General features: G+C 37.1%; 1 protein-coding gene across 12 annotated transcripts in view; it reads right to left on the bottom strand.

Moving 5' to 3' along the window:
• LOC5565987 overlaps positions 1 to 19,548 on the bottom strand; it is a 774,815-nt gene that overhangs the window by 366,546 nt on the left and 388,721 nt on the right. The window lies entirely within an intron of this gene.

The following is a 19,548-nucleotide window of genomic DNA, read 5'->3' as shown; positions in this document are numbered from 1 at the left end:
GGTATAATTACCCTTTCTGTTTACAGACATATTCGATCTAACGACCTTTTGTGTAGTGTGTGATCCTTTGACCGCGACGCTTGCGGGGGCGGGTAAAGCGGTCAGGATCGTAAGACTATTGTCTTACGCGCGCAGTGCAGTGGAGAAAAAGTGGCGTGCTTCGCGGAGTGATTCTAACTAAATGAAACTTTTCTTTTAGTAATGGTTCAGAAATATCAGATGAATTCAAAATTGATATTGATGTACCGTAAAACTGGGTAACTTTGATAGTTGTTTCGAAGAAAACTTGAAAAATTATACATGCTTTTTCAAAGAATTATAATTTATATTTTTAAAACAAGTACTGGCTCCTAGCTATCTGTGGTAATGACCACAATGCTCAATGAATCTAAAAGCCACGCGCACTGCGGAGCAAACGAACTATCCTCGTCCGAGGTATGAGAACGACTGCCTGAAAGCATCGCTAGGCATTCGGAAGGATGTTGATCGGGAAGACATAAAGTAGTTGATAACGAATGTTAATCAAGACTCTACCACACTATCGATTGCAGTTGATAGATTGCCATAAGATATATTTTGAATTGATATATAATTTTTCGTATAATCGAATGACGGTTTTCTGTTTTGGGGTTACTTTAATAATGGAGTATGAATCGAACAAAATTGAATTAATTACGTAACATTTATAGGGCATTGCATACCTCTAGGCGTTTTTATGGTCCCAGTTTGTGAAAATGATTTACGCTAAGAGATTTGAGACCATATTCAAGTTCTATGATAACTAGGCTTTCAAAGATAGGTGACCACCTATTCAAATTTACATAAAATTGTGATCATAGCACAATGGTCGAAAAAAAATGAAGTTTGGACAAAACTAGTTTTATCGCCCTAATCGATGAAATATGTAATCTGAATATGTTATTTGGCGTTTTTATTGTTTCAGAAGGGGTTATTCACAAATTACGTAACTTACTTTTTAAAGTTTTTTTTATTAAAATTGTTGTCAAACTGAGCTGAGAGCACAAATTTTGTTTGTATTTGACCGAGTTTGATCAAAATGTGTATGAACAGAGGTTAAATATTTCTTATATGAACTTTGTATGAAAAATATCGTCAAAATATATGTAAAATAGTGAATTATTCAAATATCGCTAACTTGCAAATCAGCAAATGTCTGCAAAAAATTTAAACGTCTTTTGTAAGATCTAAAGATGCTTTTTGATGTACAATATTCGAAATGGCGGCGACATGACGCGACAAGAGTTGTTTTTCATATTCAAAATCATCAAAATTAGTAAATTGTTACATTAAATAGTATTAAATTCTCAACCAAATATTTTTTTCCATCCTCATGCTCGATAAAAGTGTTGAACTAAAAGCTTTCAGCTAGTGCCTAACTTTGTGAAAATATTGCATTCCTCAATTATAAACTTTGTACTCTACTTTATTGCTACATTTTTTAATTTTTTGACTTCAGCTGATTTGCCGTCATAAAAGTCATAGAGAATTAAATTTTAGTTCAATTTCAATTAAGGATCATAATAATACAATACATGAGACATATTTTAAAATGATGAAACACATAAAAATCTCAAAAAAGTTTTTGGTAGTTTTGGCCGCTCCTTTATATGGAGCCCGACCATTGTGCATAGAACAGATTGTTTGAAAGCGTTTCAGAAATGCTAAAATCGTATCAATATTTAATAGTATTACGGATGAGGGATGGAGTACGATTGTAGAACCCAAATGGCTTCGACAGAATCTTTTTCTTCAAGGCAATCGGAGCAGGATCTATTGACTTTACAAACATGAATACAAACGGATTAACAATAGCGTTAGCGATAGCGTATGAAGCAATTGAAGCCTAGGAAGCGGCATCCGTACTGGTGGAAAGACAGACTTAGCGCTCTCAGAGCCAGATGCGTCCAGAAAGCTAGATTGCACTATGGTCCAGAAAGCAGTTTTACGCGGAAAGATGCATTTTGAGCTTTAGAATGAAACATTAGACGAAAACGGTCTTCTACAAAGTTGTTTGTATTAGTAAGGCCATTTGTTTGGTGTTATTGAAAATCAGGGTGGTCCACGTTTTCATAGAAATGGTGTAACTAACTTTCTTATTTGAAGAAATTATATTATACATGCTTCAGCAAAGTTGTGGACCTTTAAATTTCAAGCAACTTTGTCGAGAAAAGTTTTTTTGTATCTTTTAAATTGACCGATTTAGAGCATTTTTCCTTCGGTGACATAGGGTGGTCCGAGAAAAAATGGTTTTCTGGCTATAGCGTTTTCAATTCTAATTTTTCATCAAAGTAGTCTATGAAACACTTTTAGAGCTTTGAAAAATGCGTAATTTGGTGAGTGAAAAAACTCGCCATCTTCTTCCGTTTGGGAAATATTGTTGTTTTTCTCTCAAAAACATGCCTACTTTGATTGCAAATATCTCTGATTGGGGCAAACATAATAAATATCTTTTGACGGTATTCAAAAGATAAAATAAAATTGTATATTATATCAACAAATTACGGATGTGTGATTTTTGTAACTCTAATAAAATGCCTTGAAAACAAATATGTTTTATCACAAAAACTTTAATAGCTTTTGAAATAAAATAGATATCAACAATCTTTTTGCATAATCATTTGCGTTTTGTTAAATTCTAAATGTCGTTCATATATCATTTTGACGAGAAATTAATATTAAAAAAAAACTAGAGATGAAAAACTTATTTTTGTTGGACCACCCTGCGATGATCAGCAAAAAATGCTCTAGATTGGTGAAATTTTGAGCTACAGAAAAACTTTTTTTGGCAAAGTTGATCAAAATTTTAAGTTCTACTACTTTTTATTTACCAGAATTTTTGCAAATAAAAAAGTTGATTATATTATTTATGTGATATTTTGGACCACCCTAGTTTTAAATAACACAGTATGAAAGCTTACATTTTTAGAAACACTTTTGTAGAAGATCATTTTCGTCTAAAATTTCATTTTCATGCTCAAAATACAAAATAATAAAGAAATACATACTATGAAAATCTCCAAAATAGTTTTTGTGCACTTTCTTGTTTATTTCAAATTTCTCGTCAAAATAGTCTTTGAACGACTTTTAGAACTTAATAAAACGCAAATTTTCATGCAAAAAGATTGTTGATATCTATTTTATTTCAAAAGTTATTAAAGTTTTTGTGATAAAAAACATTTGTTTTTCAAGGCATTTTATTAGAGTTACAAAAATAACACATGTGTAATCTTTTGATATAATATACAATTTTGTTTTGTCTTTTGAATGCCGTAAAAAGATATTTATTATGTTTGCCCCGATCAGAGATATTCACAATTAAAGTAGGCATGTGTTTGAGGGAAAAGCAACAATAACTCCCGAACGGAAGAAGATAGCGAGTTTCTTCACTCACCAAATTACGCATTTTTCAAAGCTCTGAAAGTGTTTCATAGACTACTTTGATGAGATATTAGAATTGAAAACGCTTGAGCCAGAAAACCAATTTTTCTCGGACCACCCTATGTCTCCGTAGGAAAAAGCTCTAAATCGGCCAATTTAAGAGATACAAAAAAACTTGTTTAAGCAAAGTTGCTTGAAATTGAATGGTTTACAAATTTGCTGAAGCATGTATAATATAATTTCTAAAAATAAGAGAGTTAGTTACACAATTTATATGAAAACGTGGACCACCCTAATTTTCAATAACACCAAACAAAGGGCCTTACTAATACAAACAACTTTGTAGAAGACCGTTTTCGTCTAATGTTTCATTCTAAAGCGCAAAATGCATCTTTCCGCGTAAAACTGATTCTTGGACCACTGTGGATTGGAAGTCAACTCAGAAGAGCGTAAGGTGACCTTACAGCTGACCAGGACCGCCATATCTCCAAAGAGTTGTTCGTGTAAGTTGGTGACCCTGGGGTCACTTATCGAGTAGTAATGATGTAGAACAAGGGTCCAGTAAAACCAACTAAAATGTACCCCGACAAGCTGAAGGTGATTGGCAAACATCAAGTTTCCAACGGCGATCTGATAGCAGTTGCGAAGGATTAAAGTTGAGTAATGCTGGATAAGATACGGCCAAGAACGATTTGGGGAGGAATCAGCCAGCGGTCGAAAGGGGCTGTTTGGGCACGTCAGGAGTTAATCATCAATGTTAAGTTCCTTTTCCGATCAGCCTTTATTAGCCGTGTAGTGTCGGTAGCGATTGTTTCAATTGGCTAAGAATTAACACTACGGACTGCTTGTTCCGGTGGTAAAAGTCCACCTCACAGGTGACCCCTAATTCACGCGGCTTTAAGCTTACCGTACCTAAGTATGAATGGTTAGTTGGGTAAAAAAATAACCTAACCGCAAACGGAGCCTGTGGAGTACCAGGGCGCCCTCTACGGTATTGTGCCCTTCCTGTGCTACCCGGAGCAATGGTGCAGGTGACCTTGTGTTTCTCCGAGATAATCGGCTGCCCTTCTTCAGTCTCAAGCCTGAGGCTATATAAGGCTGGGATTATTAATACGTTGTGATTTAGTTTAAATTTTCACCTTTAAGGTTTCGCATTGTGCGTTTTACACAGTGTATTCTGTGCTTTTCGCCTTTGGCGACTTTTAAGAGATACCAATCTTCTTTATCTAGGTAACCTTGTGGACCCAGTTTTTGCTACTTTCAGAAACATGAAAGGGCAAACTCGCGTGACATGCCTCGTGCATGCGTGCTCGTAAAAAGCGCTGACGTTGCTACACTCATTTCTGAGTTAACAACCAGAGATGTATGTGCTGTCCCAATTGATATTTCTGTTGGTGACCTCAATAGGAAATACGTCTTTCGTTTTGTGATGTATTTGCCACATGATGGACCATACCCATTGGATGATTTCAAACGAGTTGTCGTTCTGATACTCATAACATTATCTGGAGCATCTCAGATATCAATTTGAGAATCTCCAGCCTGATGGAATGCTTAAGTAGTTCAAATCTTGGATTACTTATAGTAGGAACCTTCATGGTTTCTGCTAGAGAAGAAGTGTTATGTCGTTTTCGATTATTCCCGACGGTACACCGTGCGAGTGTAACAATTGACACTGGAAAATAGAACGGTTTCGGTGCAATACTTTGACAGCGTATGATGGTGTTAGTGAAGGCGTCAATCAAAACAAAATGTCATTTAACAAACAGATAGTACAGCTGTTTCTGTGGGGATTCGGAAACATTAGATTCATTTGTGTTTTGGACAGTCTGTTAAGGCTGTTTACAGCACTGGCTTGGAACATAACTATGCCGTAAACAAAAATAAATGTTTGGTATATGAAAACAAATTTATTTTTTCTGAGAATAATTGATACCATGATAAATGTTTCATAATTCAAAAAAATATATTCGAAATTCAGAACTTTCATAATTCAATACTTTAAGAACTTATTTGACTTCAACGATTCTTTCTCTGGTTAATAACTTCGCCAAAACTCATACATCAACAATGTTTCTAGCTCATTCTGCAAAAGGTGAATCAGTTTATTTTTGTAATAATGCAAAGAGAGCAACGTAAATCATTGCATTAGAACATCAATGAAAAATTATTATCAATTTCTCATCAATCGACTAGTTTTGAAAAATATAGAATTAGAGATTTTGTAATCCGTGTTTAAAATATGGAAACATACAGCTCCAGCCGATGCTGATTCTATTTCGGCATGAGTGAATTTCGAAAAACTTGACTAAAATGAAATGTTTTTAATGTAGTGCTGGCATACATGTAACCCAACAATTGAAAGAAGAATTTCATTTTTTGACATAAGCTATACAATTTCCTACTGATAAAACATGCTCATACATAATAATATCCCTTATTATTCTTATGTAATCTGTAGGGGGAGATCCCCCAGTACCGGACACTTAAGCCACTAAATTAATAATTCGAAAAATATTGGTTTTATGTGCTCGTGTTACCCATTTATGATAAATATTAACATATTTATAGTGTACAAAAATAAATTTGAAAATATAAGTATGAATTTTGACATTGCATTTTGATGATGTATTTTAGTACCAAATTGATCGATCTTGAAAGGTGGCACCCAATACCGGACACAATCTGGAAATGCCTCGAATTCTGTAAATTTGAACATCATTGAATGTGTTTACTTTAGGAATAGTATATAATTGGCAATTTAATGCATTTGCACCATTTACAAGAACAATTTCAGTGTTTCATAGTTTGCAAGATGTTTATCAAAAACCTTTTTCTTATATGATGAAAAATAGCACATATTACGATGTTGTTCTGAATGTTCATTTTTCTTAATTTTATTGCATGTTTCATACCATGATCGACGGAATCCATGAAAAATGAATGTATTTTGAGACACTCGTGCAATAATTACAAAGATATCATATAACAAATCAGGCTGTCCGAAACTGGGGGACAGGAGGTGCTTAAACAAAATTGTAATTTGTCCATATTTAGTCCAATTATGGTACAAAATTCATTTATACTATCAAATTAAGATTATGTTCGAATATGCTTGCGTGATCGAAAGTATTTTTTCATATTCAAAATAATTACTAAATAGGCTTAAAATTAGAGCAATACGTCAATTTTTTTTGAAATTTTCAATTTTTTGTACTTTTTTAAAAAGGCATGCATATTTCAAGGATGTGTTATTCTACGCAAACATTAGTCTCTATAATAGCTTCCTTTACTACTAATACACCATCTTGATTGGACCATGATTTCTCAATGTTTCGACTTTGTCCGGTATTGGGTGCTGTCCGGTACTGGGGGATTTCCCCCTATTTATTTATATTAAAAATATTCAATTCTGAAATAAATCCATTTTTATCCGCTCAGCCGAAAATGATCGCAAATTAAGAATCTTGCTTGATTGTTACTGAAAACAAGAAAACCTACCAAAACGACCAAAACAAGAGCGCCACTGACAGCTAAGAATCATATATGTATTGGTAAAAAGAGTGCATAGTGGTTTCTGCGCTCGTGTACATACACGTTACATGTCACCAACACTACTTAACGATTGCTGGTCGAAAATATAAACAAAGATCAGCTGTTCCCAGCAAAATCAAACGGCAGTATTTTCAACCAGCAAATTTGCTCACGTGTTCGTGACACCATTCGGCGAGAGCTCAATGACCTGCTACACCCATTTCGATCAGGGTGTAGGATTTTCTGCACCGGTGGCAATCAAGTGTAAAAACAGTGTGCTACCTGCGGAATAAAAGAACGGTTTGGGTACAACTTTTGCTACACCGGTGGGAAAACGGTGCAGGCGGTGCAAATAAAGAAAAACGTCATTAGAAATTATGCTTCGCTCGAACAGAATCAGTCACGAGTTGACTAATTGGCATGTGTCAGATGATGAATCATTATCTGACACATCGATACATCTCAATATGAACATAAGAATGTAAATTCGCATACTTTGCATTTGTTATACTCCACAAACTGGGAATTGGTTGTGATCAAATACCATGGATTCTCTCCGTCCATTGGAAATCCTAGTGATTTGGATGCTTCCACTTCCGCTGAATTGGGACACAATTACCCTTGCTTCGAGTGATCTCACAATTGCTTATCACTTTGCTTATAGGAAATGTTCCTCACAACTCCCTTCGCAGAACGAGTGGACGTCTGGCTATTTGTAAAGGAATATGTCAGATAGTCGGGCAGCTTTTAAAGCTCTTGCTTTGGCCAACTCAGGGTCTAAGATTGTTATCGCATGTCGAACTCAATTTGATGAACTGAATTCAGTAAACTCTGTAAACCTTGTATGGGTCCTTGCTATTCTTCCGTTCCTGGGAATGAATTGGCTTATGAATAAGCTTGCAATGGAGCATCGCATGACTTCATTGGCCCTCAGGGAGCTATTCCAATTACGAAGTGCTGAGTGAAGCTTCAGAAATTCTTGGGCGGCAACTCAGCACAAGCAATATTGGAATAATTTGAAGTCGTATCGTCAAAAAAAATGTTGATTACTAAGCTATCCCAAAGGTGGCTAAGTATTTAACAAATCTGTTAAAGCAGAATTGCAGTCTCTTGGTTACAACCTTGAGTGGCCACTGTCGACTCAACTTTCACATGGAAAATATTCAGTGTGTTGATACATTTGTGTGCGATAGTTGTGCTTATGGAACTTCTTATCACCTGATATGTAACTGTCCAATTTTCGCGTGATTGCAATTCCAAATACTTGGTAAACACTTATTAATTGAAACTGATTTCAGAAACCTGAATCTTCAGGACATTCTGTTATTCTTAACCCGCTGTGGTAATGAGCTATAGGCTCCCTTTACGCTCATGCGTTTTGCAGTGCCCTTTTCAGGGCGCTGTTCGAACCCATTGTGGTATGGAGCTACACGCTCTCATTTCGCTTATGCGATCTTCTCTCTTCACGGGAACCCACTCCTATTTCCTTCCATCTTTCCCTTCCCTTTCCTCTCCCATCGGGTAGATGATGAAATAGGCTCAAATATGGCGATGGCACAAATCTCCCAAATGGCGGAAAACGTGCCTCTGGAGCCGGCCTTCTGATACCTGATACCTGAGGTATGCAGGACCAACTTAGGGCCGATTTCCTCACCCCCGCTTAGGCCTCAAACCTAGTTCAATCGTATGGGTAAACGTGGTTTACGGCTTAAGCGAAGGTGAAGAAATCGGCCCTTAGTCAAATAAAAGCTTTTGAACGAGCAGAAACCTGAAGCGGTTGGAATTCACGTATAGGATCATGTGCGTAAGAGTAGCAACCGCATACCGAAATGTTTCTTAAGAGGCCGAGTGCATCATAGCCGGTATGACGCCTATCGGGCTTATCATCAAGGAAGATATTCAATGCTTCAACCAAAGAAGTACCAAAGGAGTCCATAACGCGTGTAAAGAGACAAAGCTTAGAAGATGGCAGCAGGAATGGGATAATTCCACTAAAAGTAGAATCTCCTGCGTACCCCAATTGTTCTGGGGTGGAGGAAACAGCAGAGCAATTCGTGTTCGATTGCCCGCGTTTCATTGTTGTGAGTGATCGCATGCTCGCTACTCTCTGAGTTACCTCCTCAGAGGTCTGCAGGACTCCTAATAAAAAAAAGAGGAGGTTGTATTAATTGACAACTGCAAAGCGATACGAGGTTGGAGGTCACCGTTAGATTGATCGCAATTTGATCGAAGCGTTCTCTGAAGCATCTCGACGCTGGCCGTTGACGGATTAATCTTCAATACTTAAGTCGACTATCACTGCCAATCAACTTTAAACGACCAAGAAGCAGTACGAGGCGTCTTCTGGCGATCCCATTACCGTCCCCAGACAACCAAAATGTGCGTGTAACGAAATCACCTGGAGGCTTTGCATGTGTAAAAATTCACTTATAAGATATCGCAAAAGGGCATACATTTTTTACCGAACTTACTAGTGATCTTATGCGACCTAACTAATGATAAGAAATGATGATTTGACAGCTGCTACGGATTGACATGATTTACTTTGTACAAGTGTACGAGAAGAAACAAAATGTACAAATGAACTCAGAAAAAAAGCATTTTTTTTGCGAGGCAACTGACGATTTGATCCACCGTGTTTCGCGGGTTTGATGTAATTTGTATGAAATAACGAATTATTACGTGAACTTTTATGCCACTTCTTGTTTTCTTGGTCCCTTTTAAGGTACGGAGTTCTGGCCTGGATTGCAGCGTTGAAAAACAATTGAAATCGAGAGAAGTTTGTAAACGGGTAGCGAGTGCCTTACTGCACCATATCGTCAGAAGCAGTACGAGTTATCATCGGGATGATCCCTATCTTCATAATGTTCACTCATCATGATTGTGATTGCACGAAATCCATTCTTTTCCGTTCTTCAGAAAAACGCCCCGCCTTATTACTGGAATTCAATATTAAGTATTTTCCGTAAATCTTCAATAATTCATCAGAATCGTTCAAAAGAAGTGTTTACCATTTACCATTACACAAAAAGTCAACTGTTGCCCAAAACTGATGTCCCATTAGTCTGAATTCCGGAGACCGGAAATTCCAGGAACTACCTTTTGTGTCAATATTTTCGCCATGATTCCGTCCGATTTCCAGTCAGGATAAAGCAGAGGGAGAAAAATTGTCACTGCAATCAGATCGTCAACATTAATATACAACCCGATCAGTTAATTAATACCTTGGGTAAACAGCTATTTGGGGTTTTTCGGATGCAACAGGGCTTTCGGGATGATGGGAACATGACAGGGCGACAACAGGGAAGTTATGAAAGCAAATACACACCGGCACGGGAGCTGGACGCGGACTCTGGGTGGCAAGAAAGATGATGTTTTGGTCAGGGAACGGGGGAAGGGGGGACGATGAAATCCTGAAAATGAATGGAATTTAATTAATTTTACCTGGGGGAATTTTCACGTTCATAAAGCGCAAGCATGGAAACGGACAGAGAAGCATAATTCGATGAAGAGGGGGTGGGATAGAGCAGAGATTCACACGATGTGGGTGTTCAGGAGAAAGCCACACAAATAATCACGTATTAAAGGGGTCCAGCGAGAATCAGGACTACAACATCGAAGCCGTTTTGAGCGGAAATGGGAGGGGGATGGGGGAGATCTACTCGATAGAACAATGGAGAGTGGAGTTCAAGGATTGTAAATTAAATATTTATTGAAATTGCTAACTATACAATAACGGGGCATGGGTGGCAGGGGGGTTCGAAGTGGGGTGTGGAACATTAGGGTGCGACTTGGTTTTCAAAAGTTTATAAAATCAAAAGTTTATGTGCAGTTCATGTGTATTTAAATCTTATATTTAGAAAGAGGGGTCATCCTTAGCCGAGTGATTGAAGTTCGCGGCTACAAAGCAATGCCATGCTGAATCCCGATCGGTATATGATTGTCATCGTACCTGCCACACGATATACGAATGCGAAAATGGCAACTTTGGCAAAGAAAGCTTTCAGTTAATAACTCTGGAAGTGCTCAATGAACTTTAAGCTGAGAAGCAGGCTATGTTCCAGTGAAGACGTAATGTCAAAAAGAAGAAGATTTAATAAAAATTAGGATAGTTTTTATTTTCAACTAGTTCTAGTCATAAACTTGGACAAATTTGACGTTCTACTAACTTTCCATAAATTAACTTTCGAAGTAAATGTATATCACTTGCACCACCTCAAATTCTCAAATTTTTTGGCTCATACATTGAGGTGTCTCTTTTTATATGATTTGCATTCAGAACTTTTGGTTCTGGGTACTTCCCCACCCTAATGAACCTGTGTGATAATTTAACGGAAGGCGTATCATTGAACCACAGCCGATAATTGAGTGTTCCAGAGGTAATTACCACTGGCCGTTGCGACTGGTGGGTGGGTTCACTTTGATCTTGCGGGACAATGGAAACGCGTGGTATTTTGTTGCTAAAAAGTTCATGTTGTGAACAATACGATCCCGTCCTGGTGCGATAATTGAGAGAGACCAACACACATACCGACATGGTGACATGGGTGTAGCCTGAAGGGGCCGTAAGAGGGGCCATTTCTTGGATTTGTTGGACATTAGCAGGCTTGTGACGATAATAATTCAAAAATACGTTACGTATCTGGCAAGGAATCTGAGCCAGCCGAACCACTATCTCTTATTTTTTTTTTAATTTATCCTTTCAGAGAAGATGGACGATGTATTCATCAAAGATTTTCCTGAGGTTTAACTAGAAATATTCATCCAAACAGACGGGGTTGGTAGTCTAATGGCTATTGCTTCTGCTTTTCAAGCAAGAGGTCGTGAGTTCAATCCCAGGTTCGTCCCACGAACGAACTAAACATATTTATCCACACACGAATCATAAGATGTTTCTGGGAATTCGTCTCAGGTATATTCCTCCATTTGTTTCAGAGAGTACCAAGCGTATCCTTCAGGAAATCTCACAAAAATTGCTCTCATTTTTTTTAATTGCTCTTATTTTTTATATTGCTCCTTCTAATTCTACCAAAATCTATTCCTTGTAATTCTACTCTAAAATTCCTCCAAAAATTGCTTTCCTGAGAAAGGTTCTATAAAAAGTTGTGATCGAATGCTACATTGATTGGTGCTCTAGAGCAGCGTGCTATTGTTGTCTATTTGTGAGGTATCGAAAACTTACTAAGCAGAAAGACAACGAAAACTGAGCGAGGAATGTGCGACACATAACACAGCGGAGAAAAATTCCATAAAAAAGAGTACCAGTACAACTCCGCGCGGTCAGTCAATAGTTCTTTTGAAGTGTGAGTAAGCTTGAGCAAAGAGCAAGAGAGAAGGAGATCCAGAAATAATCCTCGCATCGATGCGATCTTACTCGAATCGTTTGAGGATCGCTGTTAAAAATTTCGAGTTCAATTATTACTCCTCAGAAAATCTCGAAAGCATCCAATTTTTGCATCGCAATGGAGTTTCCGTCAAGCTCAAAACAAATATAATCAGAATTGCCTTTTTAAGATTGCTGTCGAGTCGAAATTAAAATTTTTTGCTTTTCTTAACTTTGTTATTTTCAACCGATTTTTTAGCTTTCAGAATTTAATCACTTATCATTCTCCTCAAAACTCAATTAATGTTAAGCTTGTCTCTAATCAAAACAAGTCATTGTTAAAACAAGTTTTTCCTGAATTTTTCCTCACATAACTAGAAAAATCATCTTTGTTGGGCCGTAGCTTCGTGAACACTCAATCGATTCCAAAACTTTTTACATTATATGAAGCCATATCAGTTATTTTTAAACTATGTATACAAAGCATTAAAAAATCATGTTTTGTTTTAGTTATTCAACAAAAAACTACCCAAAAACATGATATTTTTTGAAAAAAAAAAAAAAAGCACGGATGTTTTATTTTTTTCCCTGGAAATTGTAGTTGAGACTTTTGTAAAGGGTCTTTACTGAAGGTTATATTGTAAAACTTCAAAGTCGCTTGCGCCATCTTTAAATTTCAATGTTTCTTGGCTCAAATTTTGATGTTTCTCTTTTTATGTGATTCGAGTTCAGAAGAACATACTTTCTTTACTAAGGGAATCCAAAAAGGTGTGACTTGAAAAATATTAAAGAGACATATATTTAGAAACTCTTATCGGCTTTCAAAAAAGAGTCATAACTAAAAATTATTGGGAAAATAGTATTTTCAAAATACCTATTCAAACCAAATTGTGAAAAGAAAAACGTCCTGGAAGCAATCCTAGAATTAATTATTAATTAATTTATTATTTCCTGGAGAAAATCCTTAACAAATTTCTGAAGCAGTTCTTGGAAGAAATCCAAAGGGAATTTCTAGAGGAGATCCTGAATCAGTTCCTGGAGGAAATACTAGAGCAATTTCTGGAGGAAAGCACGAAGGATTTCTTGGAGAAAATCCTGATGGATTTCTTGGAGGAAATTCTAGGGGAAATCCTAAAAGGGTTTCGGGAGAAAATCCTAAAGAATTTTCTGGAGGAAATCATAAAGGATATCCTAGAGGAAATCCTAAAAGAGTTCCTGTAGGATATCTAAAAAGAGTTCCAGGAGGAAATCCCCACAGGAGTTCCTGGAGGTAATTCTAAAGAAGTTCCTGGAGGTGATCCTAAAGGAGTCCCTGGAGAAAATCCTAGAGGAATTCCTGGAGGAAATTCTAAAGAAGTGTCTGTAAAACATCTTGAAGGAGTTGCTGCAGGAAATCCTAAGCGAGTTCTAGAGGAGATCCTAAAGGTGTTCTAGCAGAAAATCCTGATGAATTTCCTGGAACAAATCTCGAAAGAGCTCCTCAAGGAGTTCCTTTAGAAAATCCTAAAGAAGTTCCTGTAGAAAATTCTAAAGGAGGTCCTGGAAGAAATCCTAGATGAGTTTCTGGAGGAAATTCTACAGGTGTTCCTAGAAAAAATCCTGATGGAGTTCTTGGAGGAAAAATTAAAGAATTTGTTGAAGAAAATCCTGAAGGAGTTGCTGGAAGGAATCCTAAGGGAATTTCTAAAAGCGATCCTTAACCCGTATAGGCCTGAGTGGAAACAAAAATTTTAAAACCCTCACCACTCAGCGAATTCTTAAGGGATTCAAATGATATTTTGTCAGTACAGTCAGACAGAGGAACGCGGAAATATTCTTGTGGCCGGAGTTATTCCGGTGGATCACTGGGTCAGGTCGGGTGAGAAGGGTACTGTGCGTTTGTGTCCCTGAAAGTAGGCAAATTTCAAGTCACAGATAATTTCCGGAATCGGCTATAATGTGGCCACTGTATGACGGAATTTTAAGAAAATTGCATCAGTGCAAACCTTTTGAGAAACGATTGAATTGGATAACTATGAGTTTTGCATTTGATTTATTCTACAAATGATCATTTTCGGGTGCCGGGACGCCTCAAACTTTATCATAAGTTAAGTGGGCAATTTGTATCTGAACAACTGTGCCAAACTTATGGGAGCGCATTTTAATGCATAATTATGTTTGATTTCTACTTTTCGACATTTGAAACGGTTTAGTATCCAACAAATCTACAGTCGGTTCTTCCGGGCATTACGTTCGAATGGCCACATCCGGTATATTTCAAACGTTGCAAAACTCTTCATTTATAATGTTGAATATCAGATCTTAATGATTTATGCAAATTTAAATGATTGTCATTGAAAATAAATTAAGGTAACTTGACATGTCCCAAAAAATAGGCCTTTTTTACCCGACTTGACCCAGTGACCCACCGGAATAACTCCGGCCACAGGAATATTTCCGAGTTCCTCTGGCCACTTCCAGAAACTATATATGTGGGCCAATGAACTGACAAAAAATCATTTGAATCCGTTAAGAATTCGCTGAGCGGTGAGGGTTTCAGTGTTTTTGCTTTCACTCAGGCCTATACGGGTTAAAGAGTTCCTGGAAAAATGGCGAAATGGAAAACATTCTGAAGGAGTTCTGAAAGTATTCACGGAGGAAATCCTGAAGAAATTTCTAGTGAAACCCTTAAGAAGCTCCTGGAAGAAATCCGTAAGAAATTTCTGGGGAAAGTCCTGAAGGAGTTCCAGGAGCAAATCCTAAGGGAGTTTCAAGAGTGGAGCCTAAAGGAGTTCCTGGAGGAAATACTAAAGGAGTTTCTGAAGAAAATTTTGTAGGAGTTGCTGGAGGTAATCCTGCAAGAGTTCCTTTAAGAAATTCCGAAGAAGTTGCTGGAGAGAAACTCTAAGGATTACTTGGAAAAAATCCTGAAGGATTTCTGAAACGAAATCTTGTAGGAGTTTTTGGGCAGAATCCTAATGGAGTTCCTGGAGGAAATCCTAAAAAAGTCCCTGGAGGAAATCCTACAGCAGTTTCTGAAAAAAAATACGAAAGGAGTTCTTGGGGGATTTCCCCCTAAAGGAATTTTTGGGGATAGTCCTCAAGGTGTTCCTGGAGGAAATCCTAAGGGAGTTTTTAGTGAAGATCCTAAAGGAGTTCCTGGGGGAAATTCTAAAGGAGTTCCTGGAGGAAATCCTAAACAAATTTCTAAAAGCGATCCTTAAGGAGTTCCTGGAAAAATGGCGAAATGGAAAACATTCTGAAGGAGTTCCCGAAAGAAAATCCTGAAAGAGTTCCAGGAAGAAATTATATATAGGAAATCCTGGATGAAATCCTACACAAGTTCCTGGAGGAAATCCCAAAGAAGTTTCTGGAGAAAATTTTGAAGGAGTTCCTGAAGGAAATCCTGAAGGAGTTCAGGAAGAAATGTTTCCGGAGTTTCCGGAGGAAATCCAAAAAAAGTTCTTGAAGGAATTTTTTTCGGGGCTCCTATAGGTAATCCTGAAAGAGTTCCTTAAGGAAATCTCAAAGGATTTCCTGGAGAAAAGGCCGAAATATTTCTTGGAAAAATCCTGAGGGAATTCTTAGAGGAAATTTTGTAGGATTACTTAGAGGGAATCCTAAAGAAGCTCCTGGAACTAATACTAAAGGAGTTCCTGATGGAAAATCTAAGGGAGTTTCTGGAGAAAATTTAAAAAGAGTTCTTGAAGGAAATTCTTTTGGAGTTCCTGGAGGTAATCCTGAAAGAGTTCCTGTAGGAAAGAAGTTCCTGTAGAAAAGAAGTTCCTGGATGCAATCATGAAAGTATTTCTTGGTAAAATGCTAAAGGAGTGGAATCTATGAATGATTCTGTCAGGAATCTATGGATGATTCCATCAGGTATTTATCTATGAACATTCTATAGCATTTCTCAAGGCATAGATGTTCCAAAAATGAAGAATGTTTAAAGGTATTTGCTTGGGATTTTTTCCCTGGTGTTCTCTTTAGGAAATTTATTCTCTTTTTGGTATTTTGAAAGTATTTTGTCTTGATTTTCTGACGGGAGAAATTCCTTTAAATATCTTATCATTGTTTTACTGAAATGTGACTTTAAAATCTACTGTAAAGCATTGTAGAGTATTTTTGAAAGAATTTTTTGAGAAAATTTTCGACATTTTCCTGGAGTAAAAAAATATTTTAAAGTCTCTGAATGACTTTTGAAGAATGTTTACTTAAATAAACCTCAAGAGTTTCTAAAGCTGTCTTTAAGAAGACAATTGAAAATTTGTTTGAAAGAATTTCGGTCACTGGGAGCTGTATCTAAATTTCTAGTTGCACTGTTGTTAATTAGTTGATCCGAAAAGAATTGAGGGCTTCTTTATAAGGGCTTCTTTCTCTTATTAACTATACCTTGAACTCTTTGAAATACTTTATGAATGTATCTCTTGCCTTGGTTCATTGAAGAACTCATGCAGTATTTCCATGTAATTTTCAAAACTATACCTCTGATGAAATGCCTAGGCAACTTTTGTTAAAGACAAGTCTCAAATTCCTGCTGGAGAAACTCGTGGAAAAATTGCTGAAAAATCTCTGCAGAATGTTTACAGAAAATCTGGAATTGCTACAGGACGAAATGCTAAAGAAGGTTTTTTGGCGTTCATGATGGAGTTTGAAAACGGGTCTTTTCGGAACCGATAGAATCTTAGCAGTGTCCTAGGAAGCCCAGGCAACCAGAAGTTTCAAAACGGTTTACGAATAAAGTCATTTATTAATACAAATTGCATCACACTAAATGATGGATGAGATCTGTGAAGCTCAGAATCGATGTTGGCAAGCGGGAGCCCCACGAAAAACCTTTCATTCCATTCTGACGTTACTATAGGAGTGGGTGCGTCAAAGTTGTGCCATGCCTACTAGATCGTTTGATGTTCGATCCACTGCTACATTCTCGGATATCTTTCAACAGGCTTTTGATTGTCAGCCATCATAACAGGGTTGGAAGACAAGATCTATGACAATGTTCATTCAGTACCACACATCCTCCCTCTTCTCAGGAAAAAAAAGTTTTAAGTGACGAAATTTCACATCGTTTTCATCATCAGCTTTTAGGAATTCAGGATATATCTTTCACATCGCTAAGAACTTCCCCGATGTATACTGTCTCATATCTCAACTGTTCACTTGTACATGCGAGTTGGAAACATTTTTTTCGCTGAAGGATACGGTGTTGAACTTATTGATCGGTTGAATGTCGTTCCATTCATTAGAAACGGCAAGCTAATTCTATGCAATGACATCTCTAAGACGAACTAATTTTGGACAAAATATTGCTATTAATAAACTGACATATGCATGTTGAACAGAGTAGCATCAGCGTTTGACTCTCATCTTGTTGTACATTCAAACCACCGTACTTTCACGGAAATACTCACTCGAAGACTTGTTTGGCTGTTGTTACTTGTTTTGATATAACATACCTTGATCTACTAAGTTACTAGACATCATTGGGCTTATATATATATATTATTCTATAGATACATTTTCGACCGCCAGTCGCGCATGCATGTGAGCATCACTTTTATTAGGAACCAATTTGTGACCACTAGTCGCGATAGCAAGTGTACACCACCATTGCTTAGAGCAAATATACGACCACTAGTCGAGCTTAAAACATCAATAATACTTGATAGGAACAAGTATACAACCACCAGTCGAGTTAACAACATCAATAGCAGTTATTAAGAACAAATACGCGACCACCAGTCGCGGTAGCAAGTGTACACCACAATGGAACAAGTATGCATTGCAACCACCTGTCACGTTAAGGACATTTTTTTTTGCATTGCAAACACCAGTTGTGTTAAGGACATTTTTTCCATTGCAACTACCAGTCGTATTAAGGACATTTTTTTGCATTCATACATGCTTTTTAACATGGCATTTATTTAGAACTAATAATGAATTGAGCAGATTTGAATAGTTTGGATCTCACCGATTATCGACACAAAATTCACAAAAAATTACCGATTCAGTATGCTTCACACTTAACTTGTAAACATTACTGGATACACAATGTACTGAAGCAAATAGGAAAGAAAACAATCATGTGCACTATTGGGCAAATTTGACTAAAACATCGATAATACTGAATCGATTCAAATTCGATACGTCGAATCGTTTCGTTTATTCAATCGAATCCTTTGTATCCATTTTTTTTTTAAATCGATTCGATTTTTCCAATCGTAAGCAAATTTACAAGAACAACGGCTCAAATTAAGACCAAATCCCTTGAATTAGGATTTCATGTAGTGCCAACATAAAAAAAATCGATTAATTGGAACGAAAAATCTACTTTTGGAACATCAATTCAAAATCGCCCATGGCTAGGAAAATTTGCACACACTAACATTCAAATATTTTCATCGAAGTAATCTGTTTGAATTCAAAAGCAAAACAAAATATTCACTACAAAGCCTGCATCGCGCAACTCAAATAGTTGAGGTGATGCTGGTGTTCAATAAGAACAACAACAAGCACAGAGAGAAACATTGCTGCTTCAACGAGTAGTGAAGCGGCTAATACATATTCATGTCATATTTCCTCTTCAATCAGTTTTCTCTTGTTCATAGAAAATACCACATTGCTGTTTACTTACAGATATATGCCTTTTTTATCAGATTCAAACTTCACTCCACAATCACTCTGAACACATATTTTCACACGCGGTTTAAGAAGCACTCGACATAAACACATTTTCTAGTGGACACTCCCGCTTGTTAACGAATCCAGGCACTCCAGGAACACGAATTATTATTTAAAATTCTGGCAGGATCGCCAAATGTGAAGCTCAGAATCGATGTTGGCAAGCGGGAGCCCCACGAAAAACCTTTCATTCCATTCTGACGTTACTATAGGAGTGGGTGCGTCAAAGTTGTGCCATGCCTACTAGATCGTTTGATGTTCGATCCGCTGCTACATTCTCGGATATCTTTCAACAGGCTTTTGATTGTCAGCCATCATAACAGGGTTGGAAGACAAGATCTATGACAATGTTCATTCAGTACCACACAAGATCGTTCGATCGATAAGTTTTCTCGCATAAAACGCTATTTTATGAGTATCTGTACTACATTTCGTTTCGCCCCGAATAATCGTACAAAGTAAGTTTGAGCAATCCTTAGTACCGTAAAACGGAGTAAATTAGATAGTTTTTTTCCGAAGAAAACTGGAATATTTATGTATGCTGTCTCAAAGAATTATAATTTATATTTTTAAAACAAGTACTGGCATCCTAGCTATTGATTGCAGTTGAAAGATTGCCAGATGATTTCGTT

Source organism: Aedes aegypti, chromosome 3 (assembly GCF_002204515.2).
Source record: "Aedes aegypti strain LVP_AGWG chromosome 3, AaegL5.0 Primary Assembly, whole genome shotgun sequence".
NCBI classification, from domain to species: domain Eukaryota; kingdom Metazoa; phylum Arthropoda; class Insecta; order Diptera; family Culicidae; genus Aedes; species Aedes aegypti.
The sequence above is the reverse complement of the archived record's forward strand: the minus strand, read 5'-3'. Positions and strand labels throughout refer to the sequence as shown.